The sequence below is a fragment of the Caretta caretta genome, chromosome 5 (assembly GCF_965140235.1).
Source record: "Caretta caretta isolate rCarCar2 chromosome 5, rCarCar1.hap1, whole genome shotgun sequence".
Taxonomy (NCBI): Eukaryota; Metazoa; Chordata; order Testudines; family Cheloniidae; genus Caretta; species Caretta caretta.
Window position 1 is genome coordinate 65,128,198 of NC_134210.1, and position 13,503 is coordinate 65,141,700.

Genomic DNA, 13,503 nt, shown 5'->3' on the forward strand with positions numbered 1-13,503 from the left:
ATGGGTCGTCCTTCAGGATAGGTTGTAGATCCTTGATAATGCATTGGAGAGGTTTTAGTTGGGGGCTGAAGGTGACGGCTAGTGGCGTTCTGTTATTTTCTTTGTTGGGCCTGTCCTGTAGTAGGTGACTTCTGGGTACTCTTCTGGCTCTGTCAATCTGTTTCTTCACTTCAGCAGGTGGGTATTGTAGTTGTAAGAATGCTTGATAGAGATCTTGTAGGTGTTTGTCTCTGTCTGAGGGGTTAGAGCAAATGCAGTTGTATCGTAGAACTTGGCTGTGGTGTGGTCTGGATGAAAGCTGGAGGCATGTAGGTAGGAATAGCGGTCAGTAGGTTTCTGGTATAGTGTGGTGTTTATGTGACCATCGCTTATTAGCACTGTAGTGTCCAGGAAGTGGATCTCTTGTGTGGACTGGTCCAGGCTGAGGTTGATGGTGGGATGGAAATTGTTGAAATCATGGTGGAACTCCTCAAGGGTTTCTTTTCCATGGGTCCAGATGATGAAAATGTCATCAATATAGCACAAGTAGAGTGGGGCATTAGGGGACAAGAGCTGAGGAAGCGTTGTTCTAAGTCAGCCATAAAAATGTTGGCATACTGTGGGGCCATGCGGGTACCCATAGCAGTGCCGCTGATTTGGAGGTATACATTGTCATCTTCCAATCCAAATGCAAACAGATGGACATCATACCAAAAGGACTGAAGGTAAAAAATCCATTACAGTCTACATACCACACAGACTATGCTGACAGCTTGTGCCGCACGCTCTCAAAGAAACTGTGGAACCACCTGATCAACATCCTCTAGAGCAAACAGGGAAAGATTAAGAATGAGCTCTCAAAGCTGGATACTCTCATAAAAAACCAACCTTCCACACAAACTTCCTCATGGCTGGACTTTACTAAAACCAGACAAGCCATTTACAACACACACTTTGCTTCTCTACAAAAGAAAAAGGACACTAAAGTATCTAAACTACTACATGCCACAAGGGGCCACAGCAATGCTTCCCTTAACCCACCCAGCGATATTGTTAATCTATTCAACTATACTCTTAGTCCAGCAGAAGAATCTGTCCTATCTCGGGGCCTCTCCTTCTGCCCCTCCACCCCCATGAACGTGATACAGTTCTGTGGTGACCTAGAATCCTATTTTCGATGTCTCCAACTCAAGGAATATTTCCAACACACCTCTGTACAACATACTGATCCACAGTGACCTTCCTACCAACACTACAAAAAGAACGATTCTAGGTGGACTCCTCCTGAAGGTTGAAACAGCAGACTGGACTTCTATATAGAGTGCTTCTGCCAATGTGCATGGGTTGAAATTGTGGAAAAGCAGCATCACTTGCCCCATAACCTCAGCCGTGCAGAACACAACGCCATCCACAGCCTCAGAAACAACTCTGACATCATAATCAAAAAGGCTGACAAAGGAGGTGCTGTTGTCATCATGAATAGGTCGGAATATGAACAAGAGGCTGCTCGACAGCTCTCCAACACCACTTTCTACAAGCCATTAACCTCTATCCCACTGAGGGTTACCAAAAGAAACTACAGCATTTGCTCAAGAAACTCCCTGAAAAAGCACAAGAACAAATCCGCACAGACACACCCCTGGAACCCCGACCTGGGGTATTCTATCTGCTACCCAAGATCCATAAACCTGGAAATCCTGGGCGCCCCATCATCTCAGGCAAAGAAAATAACAGAACACCACTAGCCGTCACCTTCAGCCCCCAACTAAAACCTCTCCAATGCATTATCAAGGATCTACAACCTATCCTGAAGGACGACCCATCACTCTCACAAATCTTGGGAGACAGGCCAGTCCTTGCCTACAGACAGCCCCCCAACCTGAAGCAAATACTCACCAGCAACCACACACCACACAACAGAACCACTAATCCAGGAACCTATCCTTGCAACAAAGCCCGTTGCCAACTGTGTCCACATATCTATTCAGGGGACACCATCATAGGGCCTAATCACATCAGCCACACTACCAGAGGCTCGTTCACCTGCACATCTACCAATGTGATATATGCCATCATGTGCCAGCAGTGCCCCTCTGCCATGTACATTGGCCAAACTGGACAGTCTCTACGTAAAAGAATAAATGGACACAAATCAGATGTCAAGAATTATAACATTCATAAACCAGTCGGAGAACACTTCAATCTCTCTGGTCACTCGATTTCTGACCTAAAAGTGACTATTCTTCAACAGAAAAACTTTGAAAACAGACTCCAACGAGAGACTGCTGAATTGGAATTAATTTGCAAATTGGATACAATTAACTTAGGCTTGAATAGAGACTGGGAGTGGTTGAGTCATTATACAAAGTAAAACTATTTCCCCTTGTTTATTTCTTCCCCCCCACCCTCCCCCCGGCAACTGTTCCTCAGACGTTCTTGTTACCTCCTGGATATTTGCTGGAAATGGCCCACCTTGATTATCACTTCAAAAGGTTTTCTCTCCCCCCACCCCACTCTCCTGCTGGTAATAGCTCCTCCTAAGTGGTCACTCTCCTTACAATGTGTATGATAAACACCCATTTTTTCATGGTCTGTGTGTATATAAATCTCCTCACTGTATTTTCACCTTATGCATCCGATGAAGTGAGCTGTAGCTCACGAAAGCTTATGCTCAAATAAATTGGTTAGTCTCCAAGGTGCCACAAGTACTCCTTTTCTTTTTATAAATAATACATCATAATCCCATAAGAGACCCCCAAACAACAATTCAAAGTTAAATTCTTTAACCAGGTGCTAGATTGTGCAATACAGTCATTTGAAGAACGTTCACGCAGCTCAAGGAACACAGCAGTGTATTTGGGATGTTGTATGATATTCCAGAACTCCTCACTATACCTGAAAAAGACCTACACCTGCAATGCAGGGCACTAGAGACAGTGTTGACACATGATGACATACACAATATTGATGTGAGCTATTTAGGTGATGAACTGAAAGCCCTTTCAAGATACATTTCAGCAGGATCAACTCCAAAGGCTGCTCTGGAATATATGTGGACAAATAAGATGACCACCCTCTTTCCAAATGCTGTTGTTGCTCTGCACATACTTCTAATGCTTTCTGTAACAGTTGCCAGTGGAGAATGCAGCTTCTCCAAGCTGAAGTTAATAAAAACACATCTATGCTCCACAATGACACAGGAGAGGCTGGTCGGCTTTGCAACCATTTCAATAGAGCTTGATCTGGCCCAGACTGTGGACCTTCAGCAGGAAGCAATTCAAATCTTTGCAACCAAGAAGGCACGGAAAGCACCACTTTGATTATTCAAACAGATAAAAATGCCAGTGTTTACTATGCAGACAAGAAAAGTTACATTTGCCATTCAGGCATATGAAAGTTAAGTGTTACTTAAAAATTTTGAACAAGGCATTTTAAGTTGTTAGTTCTCCTTTATTGGGGTAGGTAGCAGAGCAGTAACATGAGAGGAGTAGAACAGCAAGAAGGCAGAACTGAGACCTTTCAAAGTTTTGGCCCAAGCGAGGGGCCATAGGGGTGTCATTTGAGCTCCCCACCTAAGGTGCCAAAATGTTGTGGGCCGTCCCTGTTGGGACCCACTGAACTTCTTCCATGCTTCTTAAAAGCACTTCTTTGCCCTTACCCCAAAGGAAATATTAACATTATAAATGTACTTAATCTCTTCTGTTCCTAACATTTTGTTACAAACTAAGGAACTTCCGTGTATGTGTGTGTGTGTGCGTGTGTGTATAGATATAGGGTGAGAGAAATATTAGTAATTAAAATTGGAGAAGCCCTATAGAATTGTTCCCCACAGTATATTTTCTGTCTTATTTATTTGGCATCTATTATGACAGAAGGTTCTGGCACTATTTAGCTGATATGCCCTCCTTTTACTTAATTTTCATCCCATTCTTGTAGTTCTAGTTCTTAAAAGCACTCAATAACTCTTCTCCTTCTGAGTGTTCTCACCTTTCAGCTATTTGTATATATGGTGTCTTAATTGCTCATTAATTAGTAAAACACACACATCTACAGAAAAATTAAAGAGTATAATTCAAAGCAAAGCAACTCTATGGGCCAGAATGTTCCTGTCCTTAGTGTGAGTGAACTGAAACAGTAGGCAAGGAGGCGTATCTGTCCCCAGGCCTTCTTGATCAGTCACAGCAGTTGCTGGGTGCAGGGTTCAGGGGGTCTGCTCCTTCTAGCTACTCCTGAGGATGCAAACGGCCATAAATAACTTTAAATGGGACAGAGGGACAGGGAGAAGACCAGTCCCATATCTGCTTCCCACGCACCCCTATCTGTACCAGTTAGAGGGAAAGTAAGAGGCTGCATCATCTGAAGGGGTGGCACAGTGTGTGGAAATCTCTGGCTGGCGCAGGACTAATGTAGCCAGCTCTGTGTTCATGTGCCCAGTTTAGGAGAGTTGGACGGCACTAGAATGTAGTATCCTGCACTCTAGCAACCCCTACCAGCAAAAACACCAAAAGCTGACATACCAGTATTGTCAACACCAAGCATGCAAAAATCATGAATCAGGCCCTAAAAATCATGAGATTTTTTAAAAAATAATTATTAGGTTCTTTTTGTTTGCCTTATGGTGCCAAAGTCTTTTGGGTTCAAGTCTGCAAGCTTTTCTCTGCACCATGACAGCTAGACATTTACTACTTACTGTGAAAGTTGGGATTGTCACATAACCATGTGACTCCAAGAAAACAAAACACCAAATACTGTGAGACTCACAATAATATTGCAAGAGTTGGCACCACTGAATAGGAGCGCTGAGGCAAAGACAGCAGAAAACTGGCCCCAAGACTAGTGAAGTACAATTGAGTCCTTTCTGCCCCCAGGATTTGCTGAGGGCACAGCTGATGATTCAGCCCATTGTCTCTTATTAAATCAAATTGGTAAAGCAGATGAACTGTGCTTACATCCTTGAAACAGGAGAATTTTACTAAAATTGCTCATCTTAACACAGAGGGAGTGAGCAAAGCAATGAGAAGAATCAGTACATGCCAAAGTTAATGGTAGTTCCTTTTCCTTAATGGAAATGCAACTTGCCCTGACATGGTGTGTATAGCAGACTTGACGCTCAGTTCCACAAAGGACATTTGTAAGTTAATTATGGCAGAGTGATGCATGTCAACACAGATGTGAAGAAGGTTGGGAAATATGACAGGCTGATACTAATAAGAGACCTAAAGTGCAAAATTGGCATTGTCAGTATAGAGCTTTCTGAAACACCAAAGGGAAGTTTGCAGAATTAGAGGAAGAAAACTATTTATAGGGGACAATATAGCGTGCATATGGAAAAGTTCTCTCCTCTCTCATGGGAATAGCTTGCCTGTGGATTTCTGTTGCATTGTCTCTGCTCTTTTTAATGTGTCAAATTTCCAGTGATATCAAGAAGAGTTCTATGTGTTCAAAACATGCAATACAAACCCTCAGTACAGCTCACGGGAGTGGGGGATGCCCTTTCTTGCTTTTTCATACAATACATGAAAGTTCATAGGAAGTACAACAAGAACCTATAATAACTTTAGCAGATGAAAAAAGGAGAAGGAGATTGTGCAAGGTTAATATACACAGCTGGATTGATATTTCAAAAGACCATCATGATCTACCTAGTATAGGTAGGTTATAGCAATGCTAGGACATAGTAAAGAGCTCATAGTGCTCAGAAGGGAAGTGTACATTATATAATGAATTCAAGACAAGGCTGAAGGTTTCTTGATGTGAATCATCTTAGGGAGGGGAAAACAGTAAGCCTACAGTCTCAGAAAGATTTGGAAATCGCTGCATGTAAAAAGAAATCACTGATGGAGGAAGAAATCATGGGCGTGATCCTCAGTGTAAATCCACAGAGCTCCATGGAAGTCAAATTACAACAGCTGAGGATCTGGCCAATGAATTTAATAGAAGGGAAGAGACTATCTTTCAGTCTTATATTTTTATTTTTGCAAGGGTAGATTAAAAACATAGAGACAGTACAATAACAAGTGCAATACAGATATACAAATATATGCAGAAACAGTAATATATAGTTGTATCAAGAGGAATCTAATCTAAAAACATGACCAGAGTGCTTGACATAATCTTATTCCAGTTACCTGAAATGCTTCTTTTTTTTTTCCTAGAGAAGCTGCGTCAATTAGGCCATAATCAGCAATTCTAATTCTAAAGCAGTCTTTATCCATCTTTGTAGAATTAACTATTTACAACTTGGTTTGCCCTCAGTGACAATTCTCTGCTTCTTTAAGAATACTTATTTATTTTATTAAAGAAAAACAATAACTGACAGCTGAAATTACAGCTCAAAGTAAGGAAGACAGGCAAAATGTTCAGAATCACCATTGCCTCTAGCCCAGATTCACAAAGGTATTTAGACTCCTAACTTTCACTGAAATCAAATGGAGGTCACCAACTGGAATTCACAGCTCTGAATTAGGTGCTCAGGCTCCCTATACAATTCCTGAGGAGAGTTCAGCACCTGAGAATGGGATTTACAAAAGCCAGCATGCTGAGCAGGGAGCTACCTAAGCTAGCCAATAGGAAATGCTGAGGACGAAAGCCCCTCAAAGGGCCTTAGGCACCTGCTTCTGCTTGGAATTTACAGCCATGAAGACTCTCCTGGGGTTAAGCACCTGAGCCATGTCAACCCCTTTTCAAGAAAAAGCACAGAGAAGGAAGGATTGGTGTTACCTCCGTCCCCCCCTTATATTCACTGGACTAGAGTGTGAGTTAGAATGACTCTATCCCAGTGGTTACACCTCTTACTGGGCAGGTGAGAAACTCTGGTTCCAATCCCCCTGCTCCAATGAATATTTATCCAAAGTGGAATAGCTTCAGAAGGAGAGACTGAGAGCCCTGGGCCAGAATACCTCATAGTCCCATGATTATGGCATGCTGCTAAGAAGTGTTTAAAACAAACAAACCCCATTTCAAATTTAATCTGGGACTCCCTCACCCTGGGTCTAACCACTAGGCTAAAGATTTATGGGGAAAGGTTCATGGTTGCTTCCCCCCACCCAGCTGTTTAGTGCAGCTGTAGACAGGATCCAAGAACATCTCCCAGGCTGGGTCCAGAAGTGAAGACAGGCTGAGGAACACTTAATTTGTGAATCCCACTGTGGTTTTAGGGGTGAGTTAAGTGCCAAACTTTTGGGTGGTGTCAGTTGGCTGTGCCCATGCCCAGCTACTGAAATGTAGGCACTTCAGGGACTTTAATGGTGGAAATTTAGGTACCTAGGTAATTTAGACTCCTACAGGATTAGGTAGCAGCTGAACAGGTGTTTTGTGGGTGGCTGGTGATTAAATATTGGATTTTGGCACCTAAATTCCACTTCTTAAATCCACCGTTGGTGACTTAAGGCCAGATTTGTAAAGGTATTAAGGCTCCTATAGATGCAGATGTGTCATAAATATAAAGGGAAGGGTAACCACCTTTCTGTATACAGTGCTATAAAATCCCTCCTGGCCAGAGGCAAAACCCTTTCACCTGTAAAGGGTTAAAAAGCTAAGATAACCTCCCTGGCACCTGACCCAAAATGACCAATGAGTTGACAAGATACTTTCAAATCTAGGGGATGGGGGGGGGGTGTAAAAGGGTTTGTCTGTCTGTGTGATGCTTTTGCCGGGAACAGATCAGGAATGCAGCCCTACAACTCCTATTAAGTTAGTAAGTAATCTAGAGAGAAATGCATTAGATTTCTTTTTGTTTTTCCTCAGCCTCAAATCTGGCTAATTCCAGCTTCTGTTGAACAGTGCAGTCTGTCATCCTAACCTCTCTGTTTTTAATTAACTTTACACCCGAGAGTTAGAAAGAAAACAAAGAAACAAAAAACTGGCTTGTAAAATTTTGCTGTGCTGTAACCTGATACCTTTTTCTCTGATAGCTGTTCTTAGCCGACAGAAAAATCCTTTTGTTAGGCCTGCTGCTCTGTCCCCGAGGCAGAGAGACAGAATCTACAGCTGCAATCACCTTTTACAAAACTCTTTAAAATCCTGCTGTACTTCTGGTTCAAAATGATCCCACCACTCTGACACCATGTCAAGGTTCCTTCCCCACTCTGAACTCTAGGGTACAGATGTGAGGACCTGCATGAAAGATCCTCTAAGCTTATTCTTACCAGCTTAGGCTAAAAACTTCCCCAAGGTACAAAGTTTGCCTTGTCCTTGAACCGTACGCTGCCACCACCAAGCGTTTTAAACAAAGAACAGGAAAAGAGCCCACTTGAAGACATCTTCCCCCAAAATATCCCCCCCAAGCCCTACACCCCCTTTCCTGGGGAAGGCTTGGTAAGAATCCTCACCAATTTGTACAGGTGAACACAGACCCAAACCCTTGGATCTTAAGAACAATGAAAAATCAATCAGATTCTTAAAAGAATTTTAATTAAAGAAAAGGTAAAAGAATCATCTCTGTAAAATCAGGATGGTAAATACCTTACAGGGTAGTCAGATTCAAAACATAGAGAATCCCTCTAGGCAAACCTTAAATTACAAAAAGACACAAAAACAGGAATACACATTCCATCCAGCACAGTTTATTTTACCAGCCATTAAACAAAAGGAAATCTAACGCATTTCTAGCTAGATTACTTACTAACTTAACAGGAGTTGTAAGGCTGCATTCCTGATCTGTTCCTGGCAAAAGCATCACACAGACAGACAAACCCTTTGTCCCCCTCCCCCCCATTCGAAAGTATCTTGTCAACTCATTGGTCATTTTGGTCAGATGCCAGCGAGGTTACCTTAGCTTCTTAACCCTTTGCAGGTGAAAGGGTTTTGCCTCTGGCCAGGAAGGATTTTATAGCACTGTATACAGAAAGGTGATTACCCTTCCCTTTATATTTATGACAGGTGTCAAGTTGGATTTTCAGAAGTATCCCAGCAGGTTAGGTGCCTAAGTCATGGATTTCAAATGAGTGAGGCTGCATTCTGCTAGCTAGCTAATTAGCAAAGATTCTTGTTTCACCTTTTCATTGCTCGTCTACCACTTCAACTGCAGTACTGACAACATTTATTAGCCTCCTATTAACAATCTATTGTTTCATATGCTACCAAGAATATTCAAAAGCAAATGAGGGGTTAATAGGACACTTGTATTTCTGTAAATATTTTAGCATCTTTTCTCATTATTTGTGCTTTTACATTATTGGGTTATGAGTGGGGCAAACATTGCAAGGAGACATCTTGCAAACAAGATGAAATACATTTTATTGCAATAGTAAGCAAGATTAGATTTCTGTTCCTCTAAACTCAATTAGTTATAAAAATGGCCCTTAAAGTAATTACAGTTTGCAGAGACATTAAATAACTGCCCTATGGCTGATTTATTTCAAGAAATTGTTAGGCATCTTTTATTATTCCTTTACTAGGTTTAAATTTCTGGATCATGGCGAATGTGTGATAACAAAGATATCAGATACTCCAGCCTGAATTGTGCTGTATATTCAATCTTGCCAGAAGAAGAACAATGTGAGACCTTGTTGAGCATAGTTCCTTCCAAATCAGATGTTTAAGCTTCCTGTTGGTCTTAAACAGCATCTTTTCTGAGCTTAAACAACTGCTTCTTTTTAGAAGATCTAAAATGGAGATCTTTAGGGCGTAATTTGCTCTACAATTTTAGTCACCCACATTAGCCTCCTTCAAACTTCTCCTTAAAATTCATCTTTGCCATGGCATCTACAAAATATTTGTCAATGGCTAGGCAGCTACTGCTAATGTGCTGTAACCCCTAATCTTATTTACTGTACTTATTACCCTAATCATAACTCTTCCACTGTTCCCTTATGCTCCCACCAACCCCAGTTCCTCAGTTGTCTGAAGTATCAACTGGTTGTCTCTTATATACTAAGCTCTTTCAGATAGGAACATTTTTCTTCTTTATGCTAGGCCTCGCATACACACAATGGTGGCCCGATTCTGCTGGGGCTTCTCAACTCTATTTTTATTATTTAATATTTATATCGTAATATAACATTTAGTCATAATCCTGATTAGAGAAAGCACAAGAAGGGGTTTTACTTTTAGGTGACATAGTCTCTTGTGGATGGAGCACACAACACCCTCTTAGAAAAGATTGCTCTCCAATGCCGACCTGCAGAATGCAAGAAAGAAGAGAATACTGGTTAGCTTTGCAGGCCACCTACCTGTAAATTGGCTCTTCTTTTGATCTCCAACTCTAAAGCAGGCTGACAATTTGGGATGTTTAAATATGACAGGTTTCAGAGTAGCAGCCGTGTTAGTCTGTATCCGCAAAAAGAACAGGAGAACTTGTGGCACCTTAGAGACTAACAAATGTATTTGAGCACAAGCTTTCGTGGGCTACAGCCCACTTCATCAGATGCATAAATCACACAAATTGAATCTATTTCCCCATGTTAAGTATCCTCACACCTTCTTGTCAACTGTCTGAAATGGTCCATCTTGATTATCACTACAAAAGTTTTTTCTCTCCTGCTGATAATAGCTCATTTTAATTAATTAGCCTCTTACAGTTGGTATGGCAACTTCCACTTTTTCATGTTCTCTGTATGTATATATATCTTCTTACTATATGTTCCATTCAATGCATCCGATGAAGTGGGCTGTAGCCCATGAAAGCCTATGCTCAAATAAATTTGTTAGTCTCTAAGGTGCCACAAGTACTCCTGTTCTTTTTTTTAAAATACCACAATGTACAGAATAAAATTTGGTTAACCAGGAGTTTGTTTGCCAAAGATTCCTTAAACTGAGCTGTACTGTGTGCCAAACCATTCTTTTTGACCCCAGTGGAAGGGGCCTGGAGTATGGTACTGCCAATTTTGACATGAAGTTTGGCTTAAACTATAGAGATATAAGTGGAGAGAGATGACTCAGTAAAACAATTTTGTGTGCCTGATGTGTGAGGAATTGGAATTTAGCATCTTTAAAATGCATTTCCATTATGTCTTTATCCTTTACCATGTTTCTTCAAGAACATAGAAGAAATTAAGGAGTTTGATTTGGCTTTGTTTTTCACATAGACAATATGTGGGAGTGATTATTAAAAAGATATGGTATAAAGAGCCATAAAAAAAGCTGGAGAAAGCTTCCTCTGCAATGTGTCAAGGTACACTGGAAAACAAAGAGCCTTATATATGTGTAGCTGATCATCTCTCTTCCTCTTCTACACAGACTGATCTTGGGGAAGTTTCTGTAAGTAGTAGCTCCGGCTGAGAGAGAGATTACAATTTGGCATTACATAGTATTTAAAAAGCAATTTAAAGATGGGGAATAAAGAAATCTCTCACCAAATTGATGATTTCTACACCTCAGTTGATGGAGTTAACAAGAAGATTAGGTGAATGGGTCAGTGAAGTTGAAAAGAAAGTGAGTAATGTGGAAGAGAGGGTGAATAAATTGGCATCAGTGAATAGCAAATGTTTAAATCAACTAAAACAACAAAGATTGAAAATAGATGAATAAGATAATAAAAGCAGGAGAAACAATCTGTCTCTTTGGCTTGCCTGAAGGGAAGAAGGGGGGGGGGAAACCAGAAGAATTAATAGGAAACACATTTAAAGAAATGTTTACAGAAGATTTCATCCTTTGTCATGGAGAGGGCATAAGGCACAGCACCTGGTAGCATCCTCAAAGCAATATAATAAAGTTTCTTAATTATAGTAATAGAGATAAGCTGTTACAGCTGGCTAGACTGAATAAAGTCTGATTTATAATTCAGACAAGTATTGCTATTCCTAGATTCTAGTATGGAAATACAAAGGAGAAGAATTCAGGGAAATTGAGAGCAAGCTTTGGGATTATAAAATTAAGCACTCTGTTTTATCCTGCTACATTTACAGCTGACTTGGCCAGAACCAATTTGTTTTTTACAATGACAGAAGACTGTCAATTTTGATGTGCAAGAGATGATAAATCCAGATCTTTATAAAACATTAGGGGCCATATCTTGTAAATCCTTACTCATGTCACTTAGGAGTCCTTACAGGCACATGCCACCCCAAGGAAGACTCCTGTAAGTGAAGCTCTGTAGGGTCTGTTCAAGAAATTGTAAATGTGAATATAGTCTTGTTGGAAGAAAATTATAATGACTAAGTCTCTTGGGTTAAATATCCTACCCTTGTAAATCTCGATGGAGTTTTCTCACAAGTTTACCCACTATAAAATGTATTTAGCATTTTGCCAAGGTTTAAGGTTATTTGAAATGCTAGCAACTATGGGCTAGATCCTGTAAATACCGCTCTTCATGCTTCCAACTATGAGTAGTCCCACTCACTTCATATGTCCTACTAACAGTAGTAAGCACAAGGGACCTGATCAAAAGCCCACTTAAGTTACTGGGAGCCTTGCCACTAACTTCAGTGAATATTGGATCAGGCCCTAGACCCATTAGCAAGTAAGTATTTACAGGGCAGAGTCCTAATTTATTGATTCATTACAGAGATCTAGTAGTGACATCACAGTTAAGGTCCCATCTAACTTTCCATTATAGTTCCAGTTTTGACCACATGCTGCTACTTACCTCCACTCTATTCCTGAAAATAAAGACAAACCATTAGACATTTCTTATTTATGCTCTCTTGCAATCAGATTTGTTTGTGTTTTTCTAATCTTAGGTGATATTTTTATAATGCATTTTGAGAGACATATTAGAAAAGTGGAAGGTTTGTACTTCCTAGGGGAAAAAACCCTTCTATTTTAAAATGTAACTTAAAGATGTGTTAAATCAAGAAACTCCAATCTTATATTTCTTTCCTCTTGTTTCTAGTACCTTTTGAGAATGCTAAGATGTTTTGATGCTTGATTTAGATGCTATTTTGCTGGGCACTAGGGTCAGAATTAAAGTTGCTTGTGGAGCATTAAAATAGGAATTTCCAAAATTTCAAATGTTAATACACTTTTCATTAGTATTCCTTGGCTTACAATAGCTTCTTAGAACTGGGGCTGGTAGCACTGCCTATTTATTTAGATTACCAGACACTTTCCAGTATAAGACCCTGTTTTCAGCTGCATATTACCTTATGAAACTTTCACTGTTTGTGCTGAAAATCTCCATTTTGCCCCAGACTGATTTTTATTTTAAATATATTTCAGGCTAAATGGTTCAGGAATTTGAGATTGAGCTTAGGGGAAATATGCATTGTTTTTCCAATGTTACATTCTAACATGGTTTTGGTAATTAAATATTCATGGTAAATAGGCCCAATGGCCTGTGACGGGATGTTATGTGGGGTGGGATCTGAGTTACTCAGGAAAGAATTTTCTGTAGTATCTGGCTGGTGAATCTTGCCCATGTGCTCAGGGTTTAGCTGATCCCCATATTTGGGGTCGGGAAGGAATTTTCCTCCAGGGCAGATTGGAAGAGGCCCTGGAGGTTTTTCGCCTTCCTCTGTAGCATGGGGCACGGGTCACTTGCTGGAGGATTCTCTGCTCCTTGAAGTCTTTAAACCACAATTTGAGGACTTCAATAGCTCAGACATAGGTGAGAGATTTTTTGCAGGAGTGGGTGGGTAAAATTCT